This window comes from Chiloscyllium plagiosum, chromosome 4, assembly GCF_004010195.1.
Source record: "Chiloscyllium plagiosum isolate BGI_BamShark_2017 chromosome 4, ASM401019v2, whole genome shotgun sequence".
NCBI lineage: Eukaryota > Metazoa > Chordata > Chondrichthyes > Orectolobiformes > Hemiscylliidae > Chiloscyllium > Chiloscyllium plagiosum.
In genome coordinates this window covers 59,147,071-59,167,519 of record NC_057713.1, presented here as the reverse complement: position 1 = coordinate 59,167,519, position 20,449 = coordinate 59,147,071, and the positions used below count along the sequence as shown (strand labels likewise).

At 41.4% G+C, this 20,449-nt stretch overlaps 1 protein-coding gene across 3 annotated transcripts in view; it reads right to left on the bottom strand.

Moving 5' to 3' along the window:
- LOC122549068 (putative Polycomb group protein ASXL3) overlaps window positions 1-20,449 on the bottom strand; it is a 294,423-nt gene that overhangs the window by 31,416 nt on the left and 242,558 nt on the right. The gene's annotated exons all lie outside the window — the stretch shown is intronic.

Below are 20,449 nucleotides of genomic sequence, written 5' to 3'. Positions count from 1 at the left end.
TTATTAAAGACAAATACTGTTTAATTAACTTGACCTTTTCTTGATGGGGTAATAGAGAGTTAATAGCAATAAAATGTTTAAATTATCAATCTGCTCAGATATCTCTGGAGCGGATGGGACTTGAACCCAAACTGGATTAGGATCTGAAGGCAAAACACAATGCACCACAATGGGGCAAGGACAGAGAGTGGAATCAAGTAACTTACGCTTGCAGATAGCAATAATGGTCATGTGGGCTAATTTGTCTCTTTTTGTACAGTAACAATTTTATAGTTCTATTTCATATTATCTGCTTTAAAGTAAGGATGTTTTGTTGCATTAGAAATTGGTACAGATATGAAGCTAAGTATTTTAGACAGTTGCTTGGGAATAGGAGCCTACAAGACTGCTGTTGAGGATGGTTTTACAATAATGCAGTTCACAATGTAAATGTGTGGCAGTTTTAAATCAGCATGTCCACACAGCAGCCTAAGAGCAAGTGCAGCCTTTCTTACTGTTTATTATCATTGAGTTCATGGATTTCAGATTGTGTTGCATTATTTATTTGAGCTTTGACATGTTGGTTATCAGTTATGGAATATCTAGAAAGAGGATTTCACTGATCTCAAAAGGACTGAAATGCAGGAATGAGCATGGATGGTGGTATTGTATCTCAGTTATCAGAGTATTTTGCCAGTCCCGCTGGCTTGTATCCTGTGGCTGAAAATATCCTAGGCTGCTCATACAGTTATGGATACATTCAGTTCACAACAGTTCTGCTTCAGACTTCTGATTCCAGAAAGTGAGTCACTTCAACCTCATGAGGCTTAAACTTATTCATAAGAATTGGTTGGCTTTTAGTTTTGCACTGTAGATTAAAATTGGGAAAAGATACTGCTTTAATCCATGGAAATTGTGGAAGAAGACCTTTTTTTATTCACTTGTGAGATTTGGCTGTCACTGATGACCAGCACATATTGCCCGTCCCTAGTTGCCCTTCAGAAGGGCATATATGCTGCCTTCTTGAACCACTGCATCCATGTTTTATGAAGACCCACAATGTGCTAGGGATGAAATTCTAGAATTCTGACACAGCGACAATGAAAGAACGGCAATATATTTCCAAGTCAGGATGGGGAGTGGCTTGGAGGGGAACTTGCAAATACAGGTGGTCCCATGTATCTGCTGCCCTGTCCTTCTAGATGGAAGAGATCATGGTTTAGAAGATGCTATCTAAGGATCTTTGGTGAATTCCTGCAGTGCATCTTACAGTGCCAATGAAGTGGACTGCTTTGTCCTGGAGAGTCAGGAGGCTGGAAGAAAACAGCAAGCCAGTCAGAACATGAGGTGTAGATGTCAACGTTTTGGGTGTAACCCTTCTTCAGGACTGATGATGGGTGTGGGGGGAGCTGCAGATAAAGGGGGAGGTGGGGGCAGGGTGGTGAAGTGGGGATAGGTGATGACAGGTAGAGGATACAACCTGGTTGGTCAATGTCAGTGTCAGGCTTCTTGAGTGTTGTTGGAGCTACATCCAACAGGCAATTGGGGAGTATTCCATCACACTCCTGACTTATTCCTTGTAGCTGGTGGACAGGCTTTGGGGAGTTAGGAAGTGAGTTACTTGCGGCAGTATTTAAAATGAATTGCTGGAACTCATTGTGAGTTGCAACTACAATGTCGCCTCATTAAAGGAGTGGAAAAGATGTAGATGCAATGGCTCTATGGTGTATATGAGTGTCAGGGCAGTTTCAGGGCTACATCGACAGGGCTACAGGAACCATCTGAACCATATAGCAGAAACATCTAGTCTGCCAAGAGAAAGCATCTTAATTTCTGCCTCATCCTTCTGAGTGGAGAGCAACATAAAACCTCACTCATCATTTCCCTTAAAACTGCGCTCTCTCCAACTTGTCTTTTCAAAGTAAAAAGGAGAAAAGACTCAACAAGTGAATGAAAGACCGCATTGGTGCGCAAAAAAGCTTATCACATCAGCAAAAAAAGAACTGAATAAAAGCAGAAGGAATTGAAAGAAGCTAACTCAACTCTTGTGGTCTGCATTTCTTTCTGTCTTTTTAAACTCTTAATATCTTCGCCTTGTCTCTTTCTGAGTCCGTATGTATGTGTGTGGGAATTTTTGAAAGCAGCAGAGTTTACATTATAGAATTATTAGTTAATGATCCATATTTCTCTTCCTGAAGTTGATTCAAAACAGTTTTATTACAATAAAACAAAATAATTTTTTTTGATAATGAAAAACTAATGTAGTGCATATGCTGTCACCTGAATTAAATGGCTAAGGTTAATTAACCATTCGGTGGTTTAATCAAAATTTTACATTGTGGTAAATCTGAAAATAGTAAGGCTTGATTTGTGGTTCACTACCATTTGTGTCAACTGTTTCCACTGACGTATCATGTTAGTTTTAAGAAAATATTCAACATACATTGTTACAAAGGTGACCATGTAGCAAAAACTATAGTTATATAGGTTTTAATTATTAACATTTGGTTATATTAAAGTGTCATGTGCAGAATGTTGTGAAGGTTTAGAAAGTGATTTAGGTACCAAGAAGTCATGATTTGTAGCCTGCATTGAAATGTAGGGGATAGCACATTGTTGAAAGCCCGGGCAAAATATAGATGTTGAAGTAGTGGGCTAATTTCATATTAATTTAAGGTGAGCACACCCCTAACAATAAATTACAACTTGGAGTGATATTTGGTGCTAGATTAGAGTGGTGCTGGAAAAGCACAGCAGGTCAGGCAGCATCCGAGGAGCAGGAAAATCAACGTTTCAGGCAAAAGCTCTTCATCAGGGTGTCAATATTTAGTGCATCCTGTAATGCTCAATATCTCTCCTTAATTGTTTCCTTCTCTCAATCCTGGGAGGATTTCATGGTGAAAGCCTTTTACTTCATTATATCAGTTGCAGTACAAAGAAAACACCACAGCAATTCCTCAAAGGCTTTTGAACATCTAAATGATAACAAGGAAAAAAAACAAAGCAAAACAATTGTGAATGACCTGGAGATCTTCCTCCTGGCTCTTTGCTTTGGTCAACTGCTCAGCATGCTGCAAAGCTGGCTGTCAAGTCTATACAGTATTTGGGGAGGGAATCAAAGCAGCACTAAATGAAAATCAGTTCCAATGATAGGTCACAGACTTGAAGTGTTAACTGTTTCCCAGATATGTTGCCAGTCCTGCTAAGTATTTCCAGAGTATTCTGTTTACATTATGGAAAATTATGTCCATTCATTACAACTGTCATCATTTATATGCATCAATCCACAAACTCATGGATGTTTCCTACACACATTGAATCTGACATCATAAATTTTAATCAGGTGAAAATGAAAATTTAATGGGTAGAGGTCTAATTTTCTGATTCGTTAGGCATACTGCTACACCCAAAAATAACATGGTGAATGCAAAAATGTGTCTAACATGTCCGAAAAACCGTTTCATGAAATTGTTGAAATTTACTAGATAATACCCAATTGTATAATTTAATTATAGATAATTAGACTGGTGTGTTAAATGAGAAAGTAACTTTAGGACACCATAGTGAGAGGTAAATACTTATTATGCCAGATAGTTGTATACTTTTTTAAAAAGCTCTGCAGACACATTTTCAAAACAGGTCAGGTCTAGTCTGCTCTAGAGTTGGTGATTCATCCTGACCAGACCTGTACTGTACCTGGAAGGAAGATCTCTAAGAGCTTTGTGCTACTCAGAGATACAATTGCCTAAAAGCAGGAAAGGGATGATGGGCACCAGCCTCCACAGCTTGGGCCAAAAGATGGAATTTGACAGAACATTACACACTACAGGATGGATCTGTTATCATAAATGGGCTTTGAGGAAGGATTTGCAATTGGATCCAGTTGCTTTACACAAACATCATTAGGGCAATCTAAATCATTGATTGGGAATCTGAAAGTTTCTCATTCAAGTCTGGAGTCAGGCAGTGCTCACCTCGCTCCCTACCTTATTTGTGTCCTACGTACAGCCTTTTTCTGAATACATCAGGAAGGATGTGAGCCTGAGAGAGGTGACACTCTTCGGCAGAGAGGCCATCAGCTTAAGGTTTCCCTGCGTAAGGAGGATATCGTTATCTCCTGTTACAGGCCTTGGGAGCAAAGGTAGGAATGAGGCCATGTTCTTCAGGAACTCGGCCAACTCCTTGTCTCTTTCTCCATCAGCATGCAGGTACCAGTATATAGCTTGGCATTACTAAAAACCACAGTGAAGCAGAAACTGGACACGTGGGAGCACCACTTCTTCTGGATGATGGATATAAAACTAGTCATGAGGTATGATCCGGTCTTGGTATTGCTCTACGTCGGTAGGTCTGGCCCATTCCCCAAGCCTGCATTGCAGCAGTCACCCAAGCCATCTTCTACTTTACCTGGGTGATGTTTCAGCAGGGAAACCTTATACAAAACCCTCAATTGGAGGGAAGAACATATCCAATGTTATTCTGATCCTGATGGCCTCCTTTGTCTGTGGTTGCATCAAGTTGTCCAGAGACCTGGTCCCCAAACATCAAGTGTCACTCTGTATTGCAGCTTTACCTGTCCCCAGTGTTGTGAAGGATAGGTCTGGCACCATTGCTATGGAATAATCTTAACACTTGGACCTTATCATGTCATATATCCCTGATGGAAATATTTGTACAGAAAAATACCTTTGACCACAAGTCCAAGAGGCAGGGGTCAGCATGCAATGACTTTGAGGTTCTGCAGGAAAAGGAAATGTTTGATCCTGATGTGTGGTTCCCTGAGCAAGCTCTCTGACCACTTTACACTGTCTTTGAGATAGCTGGAGAGGTAAAGGGGCTGTCACACATCTCCTTCTGGAGCATGCCTTTGTAGAGGTTTGGCGAGAAATGCAGTTGTTTATATTGAGGTTTATGTCGAGCAGTTCTGTGATGCAGGCCTCTGTGCCTGGACGACCATCAACTCAGTGAAAGATACTCTTTTGTCTGCCCGAAACATTTTGGCCTTCCAGAGCAAATATTTGACCTTGAATAAGTGTTGCAGACTGACACATACTGAGGGATGCTCTCAAGCTTTGAAACAGCCACTGCAAGGCACAGTGGGGAAAAGCCACTGTCTAAGGTACTTCCATCATAATATATTGAAGGATTTTAAATTATAGAATTCTTTGGCCTGTATGCTTCTATCGGCATGTCTATTTGAATTATTTTGCAAAGTACTTGTTAATATCTTATGAACATTTTTGCAAAACCATAAGTAATTGCCAGTAGTTTTTGAAGTAAATGAGCTCCAGGAAAATCAAAGTACCTCCATGGTGGGTATTAACTTCCAATCATGGGTATCACTTCCTTTGCTTTGTATCCACTTTGCTGAAGAATACTGTTCTTTCTGAAGTGCTTATCATTACATTACAAAAGGGTAATGCGTGTTGCAGACAGGGAGGAGAAAATGCAGAAGATCAGTTAATCCTTTCAGAACTTGTGATCCTTGCCAGGTTGCCCAGCATAGCGTTTTCTGGGCAAATGCTTGAATAAAATCAATAACTTAATCCAAGACTCAAAGTGGCTACTTTAAAATCACAACAATTTGCTCAGCAAGGCCTTTATAATATCAGTCAGTGACACTGGATTGAATGTTGACATCAAAGGAAGGAAGTGCATTTTCATTTCATCACCCATTAGAAAGACATTAGCATTCAAAACAAGCAGTCAGTAAGCCAGCTTGAAGATCTATACCTGTCTGAGAGATTAAAAGCAACATGTTTCAGGCAGGCAAAAGAGTATCTTTCAATGAGTAGACAGTCATCCAGGCACACAGGCCTGCATCACAGAACTGCTCGACATTAACCTCAATACAAACAACTGCATCTTTCGCCAAATCTTTGCAAAGGTGTGCTCCAGAAGGAGATGTGTGACAGTCGCTTTACTGCTGCAGCCATCTCAAGGACAGTGCATAGCATTCAAAGAGTCTACTCAGGGTGCAGTAATCAGAGATGATGTGGCATCATGATTGCATTTTCCTGTCTGTGCAGTTTATTTTCCAAGCCACTTTGGCTTTCTTCAACCTTTCAGATGGTCATTTCCACATTATACCAATTTACTGCATGAAAATAACCTCATCTTATCTCTGTGTTTTTTCCCTAATTGACCAATAAAGATAACAAAAACTAAGCTAATGTAAGAAAAGGAAGGTAAAATGAAAAATAAAACAAAATGGGGAAAGTTAAAAAAAAGTAAAATAAGAAAAAATGTCCAAAATAAATTCAAGGAGGTGTCTGTTAGAACAAAAGGTGGCACAGAATGGCTGCTTTTGCATACAATATACTATCAAAGAGGGGTATCAAAGAAAAAACAGAGGAACGATGCCAAGGGCCCACAGAGTTTCATGCAGAGGTAGGGGTTGTGAGGATGGGGGATTCGGTCAGTTGAAACTGCAGTTCTGAAATTCCCCATTGGATTTTGTTGATCAGGAAGTGAAGTGGCTGCACGTGGGGCTTCTGCTCCTTTAAGGGAGAATGTGTACCCTTCCTGCCAGAAAGGTGGTGCTTCTTGACTCTCAGCAGCTTCAACTGGAGCAGTGGCTATGTTTGGACCGAAGCAGGCCTGGACCAGCCGCAATGTAGGAAGCTCCAGTATGAAGCTAAGGCAGGTTGGGTTTGTTAGAGCCACTCAGGCAGAGAACAGACACAGGAGGTCATGACTCCAAATCCTGGCAGCCTGGTCTGAGGTCTCCACCTAGGTGGAGAGGGATGCCCAGCAGTGTCAGGAACATAAACGAGCTTCTCTGCTCTGCCAGAATAAGTACCACATTCATCTCTCTGCTATCTCAAACTCACTCTATTACTGTTACTGCTTCCAGTGTCCACCAACACCTACGCTCTGCCATTCTTGCTTCTGCATGTACTAATTCCCTCACTCGCTCTGCCTTCCATCAACACCAACCCTGCGTGGGCCTCAATGCAGCCTACTTGCTCATCTAGGAGGCCTGACAAGCCTTTCCACCACCTGAACCAGTACTAAACTGCTGTGCCACCCAACATCCTTTCATCATTCCCTCCCTTGCTCTCATGCCAGGAGAAAACCACCCACAGTAGGGCAGGGAGGGATTGAATGGATGGAGGGCTGGCTGACAGAAGACTTCTCTCACTCTACTGACCAGGAGAAAATCCTGGCCCTTGCAGGAGAAGACTGGGACCGTTCCTGCAGGAATACTGAGATATCCATGTTCCAGCAACCAAGTAAATACCATTCTTCATTCCATTGCAAGTCTCACATTAACACTGATGTCAGTGTCATTCATTGCACACTATCGCAAATTCATTGCACACCATTGGCAGCAATGTCTTCTCTCTCGTGCCATGCAAGTATCAGAGGAACTTCCATGACCTCTACAAGAAACAGCTGGCTGTAGCCAGAAGCCACTGCTTTGATCTCTGAGGAAGTGAGTACTGAGGCCTCAGGGGAGGCATGGGCAAGGCTGCCTCTTGATATTGATAATTCAATGGAAATGTTAGGTTCAGAAAGTCTGAGAGTAAAATCTGTGAGCACATCACTGTGACAGCTCTACAATAGACGGAGGAAGGAATACAGCAGACGCTCAGAAGACTGCGGAGACTAGACATCTGCTCAGTCCAAGACAGGCCAGGCCCCTGTGGTATCAGTAATCAGGAAATTCATACACATTCATAGAGAGGAACAGAAGCAGCAACTCATATGTAGGAATGCAATGCCCACAGAAGCCAGAGGCTGCACGGACAGGTTGGCAACTGCCATGGAGAGCCAGGTCCAGCACACTCAGGGTCTGCTGGATACATCTGCGGAGACTAGACATCTGCTCAGTCCAAGACAGGCCAGGCCCCTGTGGTATCAGTAATCAGGAAATTCATACACATTCATAGAGAGGAACAGGAGCAGCAACTCATATGTAGGAATGCAATGCCCACAGAAGCCAGAGGCTGCACGGACAGGTTGGCAGCTGCCATGGACAGCCAGGTCCAGCACACTCAGGGTCTGCTGGATACATGCACACCTGCTCCCCAACATCCCCATCACTGGTCCTCAGGATTGAAGGCATGGCAACAGGGGCACAGGGCACCTAGCATATACAGCTGGAGCCTCTTCCTCACAAGGATACAGAGAGGTGCCAGGCAGAGAAGGAACCACACACAGGCCATTCCGAAGTCTCATCTTGGGACACTGCAGAAGTGGCTGGGCCCTCTACCTCCATCCTGCTTCCTCTGTTCCAACCTTTGGGAGTTAAGTCAAGAAGGCCACCTCAGCATATCACAGCTATCCAGAAACAAAGATCCTCAGGGTCACCCAACCACATTTCCAGAGCCAAGAAGTGTGGTGCTGGAAAAGCAAGCCAGTCAGGCAGCATCCAAGGAGCAGGAGAGTTGATGTTTCAAGCAAATGATGATTCCTTATGAAGAGCTTATGCTCGAATTATCGACTCTCCTGCTCCTTGGATACTACCTGACCGGCTGTGCTTTTCCAGCACCACACTTTTTGACTCTGATCTCCAGTCTCTGCAGTCCTCACATTTCCAGAACCAACAGGCTGCACTGGAAAGCTAGCTCCTCCTTCCCAGCTGCGGAAGCTTGAACAACACTAAGACAGATTGGGAGGGAGAGAGAGAGACAAAAAAAACCATCAAGAGCACTTTCGTGACTGACATTGAACTCTACAGAAAGTATGACATTTGTATTCTTTTTGGTACTACATCTGTTTGTTTGACTCTCTGCATAATCCTAAACATAACCATGCCAGCATAATACCTAACCTCATTTCCCTACAAGAATGTATTATAGATTGATGTTTCTGTTGACAGTTTGCTGCACAATGTGAAAGCAAGATGAACAAGGTGTACGTGGGCAATGGGTTCTGCTGACACCAGTGAATCTCATCTTAATACATCCCTATTCTTTCCCTTGCCTCTGTGTCCAAAAGTGGAATGAGTTAGTCAGCAGTGTCTGGGCAGAGATGAATGCATCATTTAGGGAGCCAGTGCATTCGGATCACAAGGATTTAGTGTCTCTACAGGTTTGTGCCTCAAACAGGGTATAAGTCTGTATTTCTTGTTCTTTCCCTTTAAAGTGCCTCACATCGATAGGTCTTGGAGCCCCCTCCCTCACAAGTTGAGACACATCATCAACGCAAGGTGCGCTTGAGCTTTTTTCTTTGTATTGCACAGTTTCAACTTCCAGCATGATGGAAGGTGACAGTGAGTCCTTTACAGCCAGTGGCTTCTCGCCTCCGAGTCTATGTTTCAATGAGTACCTAATATTTCAGATCCCTCCCCAACTGGCATTCCCATGAATGCTATCAGTTTCATATCTGTCCAAGTTCTCACCCAACCCATCCATGTGAGCTAGCACCTGACCACCTCTTTTCCCCCTAGCCCTTAGCATTTGAGGTGACTATGACAGGTGTGGGAATTCTTCTTGAAGCCACAATCCCAATTCCATTGTTTTACTTTATGTCCCTCTTGTAAATACAGTTGACACATCCCCCCCACCCCACATCCTCCCTAGCAACATATAAACCCTATGGCTTCAATAGCAGAGCGGAGTTTGCGCAAAGTTGAGTGGGTGAATGGAAAGAATGGCAGAGAATGACTAAAAGGTTAATCAGGAGGAACTTTGTGTTGGAGAAGAAGCTAGCTAGGGATGTAAACATTGATAGCTTGAGTTTCTATAGGTACTTATAATGGAAAAGAGTAAGGGAGATGAGTGATGCTCCTCTAGAGTGAGAATGGAAATTAGTTGCAGATAATCAAAAAATGGCAGACGACAGGAACAAACATTTTGCTTCACTATAGAGGACACAAAAAGGCATTCCCGCAAATCTGGAGATTGAAGGGAGTGAGGAACTTAGCAAAATCACAATCAAGAGAAGTGTCACTAAACAAAATGATGGAGCTGTGATTAATAAGTCTCAGAGCTCAGATGGATTTCATCCTAGGCCCTTAAAGAGGTTGTGAATGAGGGAGTCAATAGGCTGATATTAATTTTCCAAAATTTCCTAGACTCAGGAAAAGTTCTGCCAGCTAGAAAGTACCAAATATAACCCTTCTATTCAAAAACAGAACATAGCATAGCACAGAAACTATAGGTAACTTTATATCTATCAAAGGAAAGGTGTTGGAATTAATCATTGAAGTGATTGCCACTGCACTCATAAAAAACTCAAGGTGCTCAAGGAGAGTCAGCACGGTTTCTTCAAAGGTGAATCGTGTTTAACTAATTTGTTGGAATTCTTTGAAAGAATAGCATACATTCTTGATAAAGGGGAGCCTGAAAATGTGCTTTACACTATAACTGGATTTTTAGAAGGCATTTGGATGAAGTGGTTCCATTTTTGTTCATCATTTATATAAATAATTTGGATGAGAATATAGGAAACATGGTTAGTAAGTTTGTGGATGACATTAAAATTGGTGGTTTAGTGGACAGTGAAGAATGCAATCTAAGATACAAAGACTTCTTGATCAATTGAGTCAATGGGCTGAGGAGTAACAGAAAGAGTTTAATTTGGATTATTGTGAGGCATTGCATTTTGGTAAAACAAACAAGGCAGGACTTATACAATTAATATCTGGATTAGAGTGGTGCTGGAAAAGCACAGCAGTTCAGGCAGCATCCGAGGAGCAGGAAAATCGACGTTTCGGGGAAAAGCCCTTCATCAGGAATAGAGGCTTTTCCAGCACCACTCTAATCTAGAATCTGGTTTCCAGAATCTGCAGTCCTTGTTTTTACCTTATACAATTAATGGTAGGGCCCTGGGTAACACTAAAACAAAGAGACCTGGGGGTTCAGGTAAACAATTCTTTGAAATTTGTGTCACATTTTCACAGGGTGATTAAGAAGGTGGTTAGCACACTTGCCTTCATTGCTTAGACCTTTGAGTATAGGTGTTGGGATGTCATGTTGAGGTTGTGCAGGATGTTGGTGAGACCTCTTCTGTGTATAGTTCTGTTGCTTTGCTATAGGAAGAACACTATTAAATTGGAAGGAGTTCAGAAAAGATTTACCAGGATGTTCCTGGGAATGAAAGGCTTGAATTATAGGGGGAGGCTGGATAGGCTAGGACTTTTTTCTCTGGAGCCCAGGAAGTTGAGGTTATAGAGCTTTATAATATCATAGGGGGTACAGATATGGTGAATAGCAAGGGTCATTTCCTTGAATGGAGGAGTTCAAAACGAAGGATATATTTTTAAGGCAAGAGAAGAAAGCTTGAAAAAGGATGTGAGAGGCATGTTTTTACACAGATAGTTGCTCATACGTGGAATTAACTGCCAAAGGAAGTAATGGATGCAGGTTCACTCACAATATTTCAAAGACATTTGGAAAGTACATGATAAGGAAAGATTTGGAGGAATATGGCCCCAACAGAGGCAAGTGGGACTAGTTTAGTTTGGGAACATGGTCAGAGTGCATTAGTTGGGCTGAGGGTCTGTTTCCATACTGTATTATTCTATGACTCTAAGTGTGGCATCAAAGGCTGTTGTGGAAAATCAAAGCTCCTGATGTATGTGGTAACACATTTGTAGAGATAGAAAATTGAATGAATGATAAAAGGTAGAAATCTGCATAAACTGGAGTCCCCTGGGGACTCAACTTTTAATTTACATCAGTGAGGTGAGGGGAGGGAAGGCATGGTGGCTAAATTTGCAGAGATCATCAAGATATGGAGGAAAGTATGTTGTGAAGAAGGAAGTTGCAGACAGATAGGGATGGTTTGTTTGAGTGAGTGAGTATATTGTAGGAAAATGTGGAGTTGTTCACTTTGGCAAGAAGAAGAAAAAACATTAAGTTTTACTTAAGCAGAAATGGTTCACGAATCGCAAAAAGTTAATATGGAGCTACACCTGGCAATTGAGGTGACTTTGGAATACAATCCCTTATTTCAAGAGGTATTGAACATAATGGTAAAGATGCAATACTTCAGTAATACAGGGCATTAGCGAGACCACATCTTGAGCACTGTGTGTAGTTTTGGTTTCCTTATTTATTTCTGTTATTTCTAATGTTCACTATGACCATGGATTTAGTTTTGTTGAAACATTGACAAAAAATAGAAAATAGCTGGAAAATCCCATAAGATGATGTAAAAAACACAGATCCGCATTATATTCTCAGAGTAGTTGTGTCTACATACCCACATGAGTCTGAATATATTAAAAATAAATTGGGGATTTTCTTTTGTTTTTGAGTATAAACTAGTACAGTAAGTTATTTTTCTAAAGACTCAGGCACAGTAATATGGTGAAATTACAAAAAACACTAATCACAACTACTGAGAGTAAAGCAAATTGGATGCACAGCATCTGCAAATATTGAGAAAAATGTTTCTCATATCGTTGCAAAATTTTCAAATGTATTAATAAATAATGATAAATAACCATCTGATCATCTATTTCTTTTTGCATTCTGAGGGTTTTCAGTAAGAATTATAATCTAGATGAATAATGAAATTGCAATTTTCAGCACCAAAATTCCCTGAAGTCCTTGCAAGACTAGAAGAAACGAGGGAACATAGAAAAATGAAGAACATTATGCAATCTTAACCCAAAACAGTTAAGTTTTCTGATTAAGCTTTACATTTTAGAATCTTACCATTCATTGGCAACTATGTTAGTTCCATGCATTTGCATTCATCAATACTCCAGTTAGCTGTCTTGCAACTCTACACTCCTTCCCTAAGCAAACTGACAGTGCAAATTCTGGACCTGTAGTTCAAACCGAATGCCTGACAGCCACAGCTCAACTATTGCTAATCCCAACAGGTTTTTCACCTCAATGTCCATACACGTTCCATTGGCTGTATCCTCCTCAACCCTTCATCCAAGGCAAGCCAACACCAGCAAAACACCAGCTTCAGCACATTATTGTGACTGCCTTTGGCCTAACCATTACAGCCTTTCAACACTTCATTTTCGTACTGAAGGATATTTACAACTTGCAAGCCAACACCAGCAAAACACCAGCCTCAGCACATTATTGTGACTGCCTTTGGCCTAACCATTACAGCCTTTCAACACTTCACTTTCGTACTGAAGGATATTTACAACTTGCATACTTCTGCAAGATTGTTTTGTCCACAATGCTACACATTCATCTCACGTATTTACTTAAGGATGCATCTTATGGCTCTTAGTTTCTTTCCCAGCACTCACATACATTGCGCTTACTTGGAGGCTGCCACCCTACTTCACATTGCTTTCTTGGTGCACATTCACTGATTTCAGCACAGGCTGCCAACCAAATGGCTCATGTTTTTAGCACATAGGGTTTTCAGTGCTTACTTGCAGGCTGCTGTACTCCATGACTTTCATTGCTTTTTCAGTGCAGAGAAAGAAGCAGCAGGAATTACAGATCAGTGAGTCTCATATCAGTGGTAGGGAAACCTTTGAAGAAAATTCTGAAGGAGAAAATTAATCTCCAATTAAAGAGGTAAGGTTTGATCTGAGGTGGTCAGTGTGGCTTTGTCAGAGGGAGGTCATGCTGAACAAATCTGGTTGATTTTTTTTGAGATGGCTACCAAGTATGTAGGCAATGGTTGTACAGTTGATGTAGTTTATATTGATTTCAACAAGGCCTTTGACAAGGTCCCACATGAGAGACTGATAAAGAAAGTAAACGTATGTGGGATCCAGAAAAATTTGGAAAGTTGGATTGAAAGCTGTTTTAGTGGCAGAAGGTAGGGATGGTGGTAGTAGTCTACTTGTGTGATTGGAGTCCTATGTCCAGTGGCACAGCACAGGGATAAAAGCTGGGTCCTTTATTGGTCATGACATATATAAATGATGTAGATGAGAATGGGGGTGGGGGGAATGCTAAGTAAATTTGTGGATGAAACAAGGACTTGCCTGTAGTTGACAGTCTGGAAGAAAGTCTTGGGTTATAAGAGATTATAAACGATTTGGTCAAACGGGCAGATCAGTGGCAGATGGAATTTAACTCCGAAAAGTGACGAAGTAACAAGACAGGAGATTGCACAATGAATGATAGGATACTCAGAAGATCAGAGGAGGAGAAGGATCTTTGGGCGCTTATCCACAAATACCCATAGGTTAATAGGATAGTTGAGAAGGAAGATGGGACACTTAACTTTATCAGTCACAGCAGAGATTATAATAACAAGGAGTTTATATTGCAGCTGTATCGAACTTTGGTTAGACCACAGCTGTAGTACTATATGCAGTTCTGGTCTGCACTCTATAGGAAGGACATAATTGCATGGAAGATCTGCAGAGGAAATGTTGCCTGGGATGAAGCACTTTAGTTATGAAGAGAAGCTGGACCAAGTTGTTTTCTTTGAAGCATGATTTGCAGGTGCTGGTGTTGGACTGGGGTGTACAGAGTTAAAAATCACACACCAGGTTATAGTCCAACGGGTTTGTTTGGAAGCACTAGCTTTCAGAGTGCTGCTCCTTCAGTGCTTCCGATTAAACCTGTTGGACAATAACTTGGCATTGTGTGATTTTTTTCTTTGGAGCAAGAAGGGTTGAGTGGGACCTGTCAGTGATGTATAATATTATGAAGGTCATGGGGGGAGGTGGGGGGGTGGTTGAAGAGACAATAACAAGGATGCACACTTTTAAGGTGAAAAGCAGGAGGTTTAGACAGGATTTCAGGATGTTTTATCACCCAGGTTGTAATGGTAGTCTGGAATGCAATGCCTAGGAGGGTAGTTGAGGCAGGCATACACGCAACCTTTAAAATGTATTTCAATGAGCACTGAAATGTCATAAAATTCAAGACTATGGGCCAAATGCTAGAAAGTGGAACTAGTGTTCATTTAGTGCTGTTTTGATGATACAGACTAAATAGCTGAAGGGCCTCTTCTGTAAAATTCTATGATCAGTTGAGAATAATCCTTTGATTTCCATTACTCTGGTTTTACTAGGGTTTCAAGATGTCACACTTGGTCAAATAAATTTTTGATATCAAGGGCAGTTACTCACATTTTACCTGTGGAGTTCTGGTTTTTTGTTCATATTTGAACTGAGGTTGAAATGAAGGCAGGAGCTGAATGACCCTGATGGAACCCAAACTTACTGCTTCAATGCACTGTTGACGATATCTTACAACACTTTATTAATTATTGCAAATAGACTGATGGGGCAGTAATTACTAGTTTGGCTTTGTCCTGCTTTTTGTGTACAGGATGTACCTGGGCAATTTTTCATATTGTCAGGCCAGTTGCAGGCATTGTAGCTGTGCAGGTCGTTCTGCCATAACACGCGTTTCGTCAACTCGAATTTGCTGTAACATGATTGATAAATTGGGGATGCTGTTTCTAAAGTGCAAACTTTTAAAACACGTGTTGGCTGAAATGAGATTACATCGCCACACTTTAAGCACTGCTTCTAAAGCGCGATTTTTCTACAACGCATATTGCACAAGAATGCAACCATCGTGTTATAGAAAAACTGACTATACTGGAAAATGTTTGGTTAGTTCAGGATCATAGGTCACAGAGTCATAGAGATGTACAGCATGGAAATAGACCCTTCGATCCAACCCATCCATGCCGACCAGCTGTCCCAATCGAATCTAGTCCCACCTGCCAGCACCCGGCCCATATCCCTCCAAACCTTTCCTATTCATATACCCATTCAAATGCCTCTTAAATGTTGCAATTGCCTCCACCACATCCTCTGGCAGCTCATTCCGTACACGTACCACCCTCTGCGTGAAAAAGTTACCCCTTAGATCTCTTTTATATCTTTCCCCTCTCACCCTAAACCTATGCCCACTTGTCCTGGACTCCCCAACCCCAGAGAAAAGACTTTGTCTATTTACCCTATCCATGCCCCTCATGATTTGTAAACCTCTATAAGGTCACCCCTCAGTCTCTGATGCTCCAGGGAAAACAGCCCCAGCCTATTAGCTTCTCCCCATAGCTCAAATCCTCCAACCCTGGCAACATCCTTGTTAATCTTTTCTGAACCCTTTCAAGTTTCACAACATCTTTTCGATAGGAAGGAGACCAGAATTGCATGCAATATTCCAACAGTGGCCTAACCAATATCCTGTACAGCCGCAACATGACCTCCCAATTCCTGTACTCAATACTCTGACCAATAAAGGAAAGCACACCAAACGCCATTTTCACTATCCTATCTACCTGCAACTCCACTTTCAAGGAGCTATGAACCTGCACTCCAAGGTCTCTTTGTTCCTAGGATCTTCCCATGAAGTGTATAAGTCCTGCTAAGATTTGCTTTCCCAAAATGCAGCACCTCGCATTTATCTGAATTCTTCAGTGCTTCTTCAGCACTTCTATATTGTTAGCGTTCACAGCCTTTGCAGTATCCAGCAGCTTCAACCATTTCTTGATATCACAAGAAATGATTCGAATTGACTGAAGACTGGCATTTGTGATGCTTGGGATCTCTGGAGGAAGCCAGGATGGATCATTCATTCAACACTTCTGGCTGATGATTATTATCTTTAGTATTGACGTGCTCAGCTCCCTTATCATTGAGGATGGAAATACTTGTGGAACCTCTGGTGCGCTGTTTAATTTTCCACTATCATCCATGGCTGGATGTGGCAGAGCTGCAGAGCTGAGATCTGATTTATTGATTGTGGAATTGCTTAGCTCTATTTATCATTTGCTGCTTATGCTGTTTGGCATGCAGGTGGTCCTGTTGTGTAGGCTCAGCAGGTTATCATCTCATTTTTACTTATGCTTGGTGCTGCACATGGCATGCCCTCCTGCACTCTTCATTGAAGAGTTGATCCTCTGGCTTGACAGTAATGGTAGAGTTGGGGATATGCTGGGCAATGAGGTGCAGATTATGTTGGAGTATAACTCTGCTGCGGCTGATGGCCCACAGTTTCTCATGAACACCCGGTCTTGAGTTACTAGATCTGTTCAAAATCAATTCCATTTGATACTAGTGCCACAAAACATGATGGACGGTCTTCTTATTGCAAATCCAGGACTGTGTGGTGGTCACTCTTACCAATACTGTCACAGACAGATACATCTGCATCTGGCAGATTGGTGAGGATGAGGTCAGGTGTGTTTTTACTTCTTGATCGATCCCTTACAACCCACCTTAAATCTGAACAGCTATGTCCTTTAGGACACGACCAGGTCTGCCACTGATATTGAAGCCCCTGATCCCAAATACATTCTGTGCCTCTCAGTGTTACTTCAAATGTGTTCAAGTAATAATTCGTCAGCAAGGGGTTGAGGATGGTGTTATATGGTAATCAGCAGGGGTGGCCCTTGTCCATGTTTGACTTCATGAGGTATGGAGTCAATTTTGAGGACTTGCAGGGCAGCTCTCTCCCAACAATATAATACTGTTACACCATCTTTGCTGGGTCTGTCTTGCTAGTGGCACAGGACATACAAGGATGGTGATTGTGATGTTTGGAACATTGTGTGTAAAGAATGATTCTGTGAGTATTACCATGTCAGAGTTTAGTCGATTCCATTCATTCCCTTCTTATTTCAGCAGTTGATATTGAATACCTTGCTAAGCCATTTCAGACAGCTGTTAACAGACACTCATGTTTCTGTGGAGTCACCTGAAGACAAGCCCAGGAAAGGATGACAGTTTTCTTTTCCTGATCTATATAGGGTTTTTTTATAACAATAAATAAAAGTTATATGATCATTATTAGACATAAAATTTCATGCGTTTATTAAATTTAAATTCCATCCTCTGCTGTGATTTGAACCCAGGTTCCCTAAAGATTATCTGGGTCTCAGGATCACTAGTTCTGTGACAATACCACTGGTCATCACCGCCCAACTCTCCTTGCATGCAGTGGGATAGTAACCCCAAAGCCAGGGCAAGTGCATGGTACAGCTGACACTACATTGAACTTGCAAGGGCAGAGTTTCACATCTATTGCTGATAATGATCCAAACTGCACATTCTTAGCATTACCCCATCTCACCACCCTGTCAACATCAGTGCTACTCTTTCCCCAGTCTCCAATGTAGCCCACAACAGGACCATAAGACAAGAGATAGGAGGAATAAGCCATTCAGCCCCTCAAATCTGCATCAACATTCAAGAGAATCACGGCTGATCCAACATTGCTCACATCTACTTTCTTGCCCTTTTTGGTTCTAGACTCCTCCATGAGCATTTACTCTGTCAAGCCCCTTAAGAATTTTATATTGTTTGCATCTTTGCATTGTTCATTACAGTCCATCAAACATAGTGAAACTTCAAAATTGTTCAAAATATGCACTTTTTCTCAGCAACAGAAGAGCATAGTGATCAAACAAAGAGAAACTGCACTTGGCTGTCAGAACAGAAACTTGGTTAGAGACAAAAAAGAAACTGCTGATGCTGGAATCCAAAATAGACAGGCAGGAGGCTGTAAGAACACAGCAGGCCAGGCAGCATCAGGAGATGGAAAAGTCAACGTTTCGGGTGTGACCCTTCTTCAGGACTGGCCTGCCAGCCCACCGCAACCCATCAATTCTAGCAGTCCTGAAGAAGGGTTACACCCAAAATGTCAACTTCTCCACCTCATGATGCTGTCTGGCCTGCTGTGCTCTTCCTGCCTGTCTATTCTAGAACAGAAACTTGAGCACACACTGTGACAAACAATGGAATAGATCATCATAATTCACCCTAACACTAAATTGCACAGACGTTGGAATATTGTTATTTCGATATCTAAACAATTCCAGTCCAGTTTTCTTAAGGGAATGTGACTTAGGAATGCGTTGTACTCTCCTGCTGAGATAATAGATACTGCTGTAGAGCTGAATCAGTGATAAAAGTATGTGGTGACTCACTGACGTTTTCTGAGAGTGCTGAAGTTTTGTCTCCAGCTGTTTTATTTCCATTTTCCAAGTGCTGTTTATATGTTCTCTAACGGAGTACAACTCTTGATCTTCCTGTATAATAACAGTAATTTTTGTTTCTACATATAACTTATATACAGTCCAGAATATCCAGATACCTAAACTAGCTTTACATCTACCACAAACATTGCTGATTTATCACAACTGGAACACTACTGTTTTGTCTCCTCCTGTATGTGATCTGAATTATGATTGACTTAAACACAGGAATAACACTGTTACTCGACTATGACTGTGCATGTACTGCAATAGTAACATCTAAGTTGGTGATTCTGAGTCTGTGAACTTGGCTACTGTGGCCTAGATCTTAATGAAATCTGGTAGACTTCCCTTGCTGGCTCATGAGAAGTTCACTTTTGTGGTTTGGAGCTATCCCTTTCTACCGCTTCCATGGACAAGTCTCCTTCCAAGTTACTTTATTGCCTTTGATAAAAAGTTTGGTCTGGATGTTATTTTTCTTTAGGCCTCAGTGATGAAACAGCTTCTTTAATTCAAGAACATGATCTGCAATTGTTTCACTTGACAACTGCTTCCATTGACAGAAATAACTCTCAGTGCAATTTCATCCTTATTTGTCTCATAATAAGATTTGGATCTGCCAATCCAAAGATGTGCAGGTCAGGTGAATTGGCCATGTGCATTTGCTAATAGTGTTAGGTGCATTAGTCAGGGGTAAATATAGGGTAGGGGAATTGGTCTGGGTGGGTTACTCTTTGGAGGATCAATGTGGACTTGTTGGGCCAAAGGGCCTGTTTCCATACTGTAGAGAATCTATTCCAATCTAATCATAATAACTTCAGCATATTCTATTGTACTGTGGTATTATGGGCAACATTGTTTAGATATCAAGTTGAAAGTATGTGGCTCTAACTTGTGGAGGAAAACACTTACTATATTCTCACCTCCTATTTCATTTTATTTTCAACCCAAATGGGAAACATTTGTCCACAATTACATAGCCCCCTTTGTGAGGGTTGAATTCGCTCCATTGTCTCCAAATGTACCTTCAGTGGTCTTTTTTCAAGATATACTGTGCTGACTGATTGTTCTGTGTGTACACTACATTCAGGCGCACAATCTCCAAATTGCTCAAATTCCAATAAAATCAGCTTCAGAGTTTCAAATTGTGCTTCACAATGTTCTTAAGTTCGTAATTTCTCAAATGCAATCTAAAAGGAATTCAATTTTCAGCTTTTCAGCTGAACACATGCACATTCAGACACAGACTGCCATTACTGAACTAACTTTATGTAGACCTCCCCAACAGACAGAGCAGCAGCAGAAAGGGCTCTACCCCACATCTAAGGCAAACAATTAAATAGTGCTAGTTTTGCATTTTGTGCTGTATTTGGTTGAAATTATTTAGGCAGCACTCAAACTTTTAATCACCAGAATCGTGTTGAATCTCAAGATGGATATTATGGAAATAGACTAGGATGAAGAGTTCAGCTTTGTTGGATAATTAGGAAATGTTGTTGGATAAAGTAGCAATATAATAGTTTTTGTGCCATTTTTATTTCAAAATTTTGGTTAAGTAGATGCTATAATTGAAAGTGGAAAAGCCCTGTAACATTGATGTGGTGATAGTTTTAGGGAATTAGAGTCTGATTGGAAAAGCAGC